Source organism: Myotis daubentonii, chromosome 3, assembly GCF_963259705.1.
Source record: "Myotis daubentonii chromosome 3, mMyoDau2.1, whole genome shotgun sequence".
NCBI classification, from domain to species: Eukaryota; Metazoa; Chordata; class Mammalia; order Chiroptera; family Vespertilionidae; genus Myotis; species Myotis daubentonii.
This window is the reverse complement of record NC_081842.1, coordinates 146,759,870-146,766,028: the sequence shown is the minus strand read 5'-3', so window position 1 is coordinate 146,766,028 and position 6,159 is coordinate 146,759,870. Positions and strand designations below refer to the sequence as shown.

Genomic DNA, 6,159 nt, shown 5'->3' with positions numbered 1-6,159 from the left:
TGCCTCCTGCATATCCCACACTAGGGATTGAGCCCACATCCTGGGCATGTGACCTTGACCAGAATTGAACTCAGGACCCTTCAGTCCATAGGCTGATGCTCTATCCACTGAGCCAAACCAGCCAGGGCCATTTCATTCATTTTTGAATCCTGAGCACCAAGTACAGTGCCTGACACACTGTAGACACTCTGTGTTTGTTGAACTAAACAAATCATCTTCTTACCCCAAGGCAAAGGAGGATTTTAGATAGAAAGGGAAGAGTAGTATATGCTGGGCAAGGAAGCAGAGCATTTCAGGAGCAGGTGATGCTCAGCATGGAGCTAAGTATGAGACCAGGGCCTCCCCTGAGCCAAAGAAAAAGGCAAATATTATCAGTTGAGCCAGGGTTTATTTTATTTTATTTTATTTTTTATAGCAAAGGTGGAGATTTATTGAAGAACAAGTACAGACTCCTACATGGGGAGAGGAAAAGAGTCCCACAGAATGGACTCCCAAGTAGGGAGCAGGAAAAGGGTCTATTTTATTTTATTTTGAAAAGAAAGCTTATCTCTTGATAAATTGAAACCAAATCCGAAGACCTTTCTGGTCCCTTTTCCTTTTAGTGACATCTCCATGTAAATGTCTTATCTTACCAAATTGGTTATTCTTAGCCAGTAGGACAGGTTTTTAAATAGAAAGTAAATGAAATTTCTGCTAACATCACTCTGAGAGAAAGACAAAAACAATTCTATGCATACCATCCCAAACTGGGATGATAAGAATGATGAGGGCAATGTAATTGCAGGGAGAAGATAATAACCTCAGGCTCTGGACCAGAAGTCCAGGCCCCTGGGCATCACTATAGGTTTCTGCAGGGGAGGACCTCTCATTCTTCCTGCTGGGATCACAGTGGCTTGAGGCTGCAGTCCTGCTGGGAGTAGGCAGAGAGAGCAGGAGCCATGTTGGGGCCACAGAACAACTGGTTATCATGAACCATGTGTCAGGCAGTACATGGAGCCTGACCTTCCATTGCCTCATAAAATCAGCCCTCTCTAGATCTTGTAAATGAGAACCACAAGGAGTTTATGTTGAAAATAATATCCACTCTCCCTGCATGGTTACTCGACTCTCTGTCCCTCTCCCCACAGTGCTGGAAGGACCATGGCCCATCCTCCATCTTTGAGTGAGCAAAATCAAGATCAAAACTGGTGTGGTGAAGTGATTGGCCAAAGAAAAAAGTTATGTATAAAAAAGAAGCAAACCAAGAAGAAAAGATTGAAAAGATGCAAGGTGCAGATGATGAAAATTATGCCATTAAAGAGCAGGCAAAGGAATCCCGGATGATGATCCCAGATTGCCAGTGCAGGTTGGAAGCTGCATATACCAATCTTCTGCATATAATAGAGAATGAAAACGTTGGAAGAAGCTGAGGAATATAAGGAAGTGATGGGGCCAGTGAGAATGGCACAGGTGATCCACTGGTGGGGTCAGACTGGACCTGGATTCAGCAACCTCAGTACTTGAGTTCTGGCTAGGAAAGAATTCAGAGCCAAGACTCAAACTATAAGCGAACATTTATTTATAAAATCACAGAGGTGGAAGAAATAATTTATAGAAGAAATGGGTGTAGGAAACAAGTTGTAGAGGCAAAGGAAGCACCCTTGGAGCTTAGAAGTGAGGAAGGTAAAGGTGAAGCACCTGAGAGGGGATGGGGGCGGGAGGGGGAGGGGAAGAAGGAGGGGAAAGCCCTGGCGTGCTCCCAGGAGGGATAATGCTCCGGGTCCTCCGTCTGAAGGGTTTTAAGGGTGAAGATTTAGGGGAGGTTTCAGGGGAAGACGTCAATAGACTATTCAGCAGCTTTCCAGGTATGTCCTTTCAGGGTCTAGGTCTCTACTGATTGACTGGTAGGCACAGGGCAGAGGGTCATTATCCAATGCAGCTTGTCCAGAGGTCAGCTGTGGGGTTTTGTCTGGTTTTGCTGCTTTTCTGGGCCTAGAGCTGACATACAATTGAGGTCTAGATGTTATCTCTAGGGAGGAAAGGTCAAGGGGTCCAAACCACATGACCAATGATATATGAGTGGAGGAAAAGTCACCCGGGGGTCGAGGTTCCACCTACATTTGTTCTTTGCAGGGCACCCAGAGCTTTCCACCTGGTGACCTTCTTCTGTACCTGGCCCATCGTCCTTGCTCTGCTCATGTCTGTCTAACTGTCTACCACATCGACACGTTTAGTCCTGGATTCAGTGAAGCTAGAAGCTTGAAGTTCTTCTGTACAGGGTGTTTCTTGCAATTCATCCTGGGGTTCATGCCACATTCTTTATTTTGTGATCAAGTAGAATGAGCATGTGATTTTTCTTATGCAGTCACATGTATTTTTCTTTGCCTAATTTAAGGCAAATAAATGAATTCACCTAAGGAAAAAAAAAAAGGAAAGAAAACAATACTCAGGTAGAAAACTAACGGGCTGGATTCCAGGTCCAGCTTGGCTTATGATCTTGATCTTGACCCCCAGAATATCAGTTCCCTCAATTGCAAAATGAAAAGTTAGGGTTTGATTAGACATGGTAAATACCCAGGAGGGGCGTCCCTGTACTGCATCTCGTCCAGGGCAGACACTGCTAACCATCATCCACCACTCTCTTTCCCAACCAGCTGCCTGAGACTCCTTCACAGACCAGTGCTACATGGACCCAACACCATGTATTTGAAACAAGTGAAGGATACAAGCTACTTGCCATTTGTTGGGGGGAAAGCCCCAAAAGTTTAAATTCAGGATTGATTCTGAAGACCTGACATGTAGCCTTATTCAAATTCTTAAGAGCTTTAATACGAGAATCTGATATACATGGGCAAAGCAGCTGCTGCCAGCAGTGGCAGGCCCCCCCCCCCCCACCCAATCCATTCCTTCCCCGAACAGGACCTTTTTTTTAATGGGGATTAATAGTAAAACCATATGATGGGTAGTCACCAAGACCACCAGAAAGAACAATGCATTCTTAAGTAAACAGACAGCATGTGGCAGTTACCACGCTCAATGCATACATTCATTGGCCTCCTTCCTGGGGGTATGATGTTTATCTGCGGTATTCTGGTTTTCTGAGTAGTCAGCCAACTCTGAAGCTACAGATAGTAAACAGTCACACAGAGTCAAACAGAGTCAGCATTTCCCAGACACCTTTGCTGCTGGAGCCATATTGCATCTCTAAGTGAATTGCCCTACACCAGGTGGGGAATGTCTGGCCTTCGGGCCATATAGGGCCTGTAAAATCATTTGGTCTGGCCCTGCCCAGGCATTAGGGGTGAGTATATTAAATGTTTGAACAAATATAGCAGGGTGATTTTTAAGTTGATGATTTTGTATGGCCAGTGAACGATGTTCTAAATATCCAAATGCCCTTGGCAGAAAAATGGTTTCCCACCTTTGTCCTAAACCATCCTTAACCAGACAGTTTGCTATGACCGTTTTACCGACATGTGATTCTAAATAATTTCTTGTAGGTTTGCACAGGCTTTCTACTAAAGTTGTCATGAGGCAGAAAACTGATAAGTCCATAAAGTCAAGAATCAGCCCATGGTGGCTCTATGTAAATGCAGCTATTGTAAATGCTATAATTTATGCAACATACTTTCAACACTGTTTTCACACAAGGCTTTGGAGTTGATGAAGGAAGGGGACCCTGTGCTGAGCTTGGTCAAAAGCAGTCCCTGTGGGGTGGTGATTGAGTAGCAAGAGAGACAAGGAGTAAGAGTTTCTAAATGTCCGCTCGCCCCCCATGAAATATAAACTTCTGCTTCTGTGCCAGGATTAATTCCATTCCCTGCAAGAATTGTTAGAGCTGTGTTGCTAGGAAAACAGTAGCTGTTGGTCTGGATGAGCTTGGGACAGGGATGTGACATTCGTGCAATGTAAACAGGGCAGGGGTTTGGTTTATGAGACCAGTCTCTGTCAGTGCTGATCAAGGAAGCACAGCAACAGGGCCTTTTAGACAAAGCCACGGTGGGGATCCTTCCCAAGGTGATCTATTTCCCAGAGTTGGGTGACCTGGAGCACTGCCCCAGGATCTCCTTCCATCTGTCTGGTTTGTCATTGTCAACCTCACAACTGTTGCCTGGCTTCTGACCCTCAGCCTGGCTGCCGGGAGCCTGGGACCAGAATGACCCCTGAACTCGGAGGAAGATGATATCTCTTTAGAAATGAATCCTGGACAGCTAACTCACTCCCCAAAAATTTGGCCTTTGGAACTGCAAATTGGAGCTTTTAAGAATACCCGGACCCTTCTCTGACTTCACCTCACCCCTGCCACTCCTCATCCTCCTTCCCTGTTTTTTTTTCTCCATACATTTATCACCAGTTAACATTTAATATATTTTACTGACTTACTTACTTAGAGTTTCTCTCCTTTCTTGAATGTTTGTTTCTTTGGTGCCTAGAACAGTCTCTGGAACAGAACAAACACCTAGTAAACATTTGCGAAATGACCAAATCCATTCATCTATTCAATATTTTGGATATCCAGAAAACTGAATTTTTCACCTACTAAAACTTTATTGAATACCTTCTGAATGCTTGGAATTATTCCCTGAGTTTGGGATTGGTTTCTGGGAAAAGTTTGGAAAGAAAAGGAAAGAAATTTCCCACCGATGATTGAAGGGAAGGGCAGAATAACAGCCTTCCTGATGTACCACTTCTTAATATACCAAGTGCTCTCCTGTTCATTGTCTGTGTCTTGAGTCAGCCTTTTGAGGTAAGTAGCCTGATCTCAGTTTTTCAAAGGAAGAACTGGAGGTTGATAGGAAGTAGGCCATTTGGTCATGTTGATGAAAGAATATCCAGCCTATAGAAAAGTCTTATAAGAGTTTTTTTGACCTAAATTTTTGAGGACATGCCCAGAAGCAAAATCTCAAAAAATTGAGAAAATGCTCCAGGGAATGGCAGTTTTACAACTTATTTTATACCTTAATATCAAAGGAACATGAACTCCATTGGTGATAGATCAAGGGGTGGGAGAAAGTAAAGTGGGAAATCTTTAGGATTGGACAAAAAGCAAAATGGAAAAACACATCCTTCTTTTATCTTGGTGGGTATGGGATAGCTACTAAGTATAGTACAGAGATGGCATGTGGGGAACAAGATAACAATGAAGGGTTCTGTGATCTCATGTTCTGGTGGTCTTGTGCTCTGGTGCCTGCAGATGTTTTAATTTCAGCAGAAAAGAAAGTTAGGCTGATATTTCAAAGGTTATCTTAGATTTGTAAGAAAAATGGACAGAAGTCACTTAAGGTAAAGATGAACTTTGCCAAGGAAGCTATAGGCCTGGGGCATGACTAACCACCATGACCTGTGCAATTAGGGATTTATGGTCAGACCACCCTGTGTGGTTACTTTTGGTCACTGAGTGTGTAAGGCCTGCCATGCAGGACCCTCTGAGCTTGTCAGGTTTAGTATGTGGCCCCTTTTTTGTCCACACACCAAACTGCATTGCTACTAAGCCTCCCCAGTGATAAAGCCTGGGCCTGTACACAACATACAGATGCTGCCTTCAGCAGCTGGCCACTGGCCCTCCTTTCTCTTTTTTATCTGTCTCTCCAGCCAGCTGCTTTCCAGGGGGGCAAAGGGGAAAAGCTGTTCTCATAATCAGGGTCTGATCGAAATCCCTCAGAGAACACAATATCCTGTAAATGATTGCAACACTTTTTTTTTTTTTTTAAATTCTGCCTTGGTTTGAGATTCCTACTACAGTACTATACGCTCTAAAAACCAGAGTATTCCTCCTGATGCTTAATCACAGGCGGGGAGAATGTATATGAAGAGACATCCTGGCTCTAATCAGATTTCCCAAACAACTAAGGGATTGGACCATCTACGAACACCCTCAGTAGAATTCCTGCAGGATTAGCAATCTCATTTTTAGGGAATCCCAGGTTTATGTTCTAAGTAAAAATCAAATCTTTTACCAATAAAGGTTAGGCTTAGAGATTCTCAGTGATATACTCCCCTTACCAGGCCTCCAGGAATTTAGCTCCTAATCCCCAAATTGCAAACTGAGAACACTTTAAAATTCTCGTGATTGAGCAATTGAGGATTTTATCTAAACCCTCCAGCCATCAGGAGGTGTCCCGTCCTGTGTGTGAGTTAGCTGTCCTAAAGTCTCTCTGAAGGAAGTCTCGGGTCTGGGCT

The 6,159-nt window shown here is 43.9% G+C and overlaps 1 pseudogene; it reads left to right on the top strand.

Moving 5' to 3' along the window:
• The first annotated feature begins 314 nt into the window (after positions 1-314).
• On the top strand, positions 315-2,242 carry LOC132229723 (tubulin-specific chaperone A-like; annotated as a pseudogene).
• Positions 2,243-6,159: the final 3,917 nt, after the last annotated feature.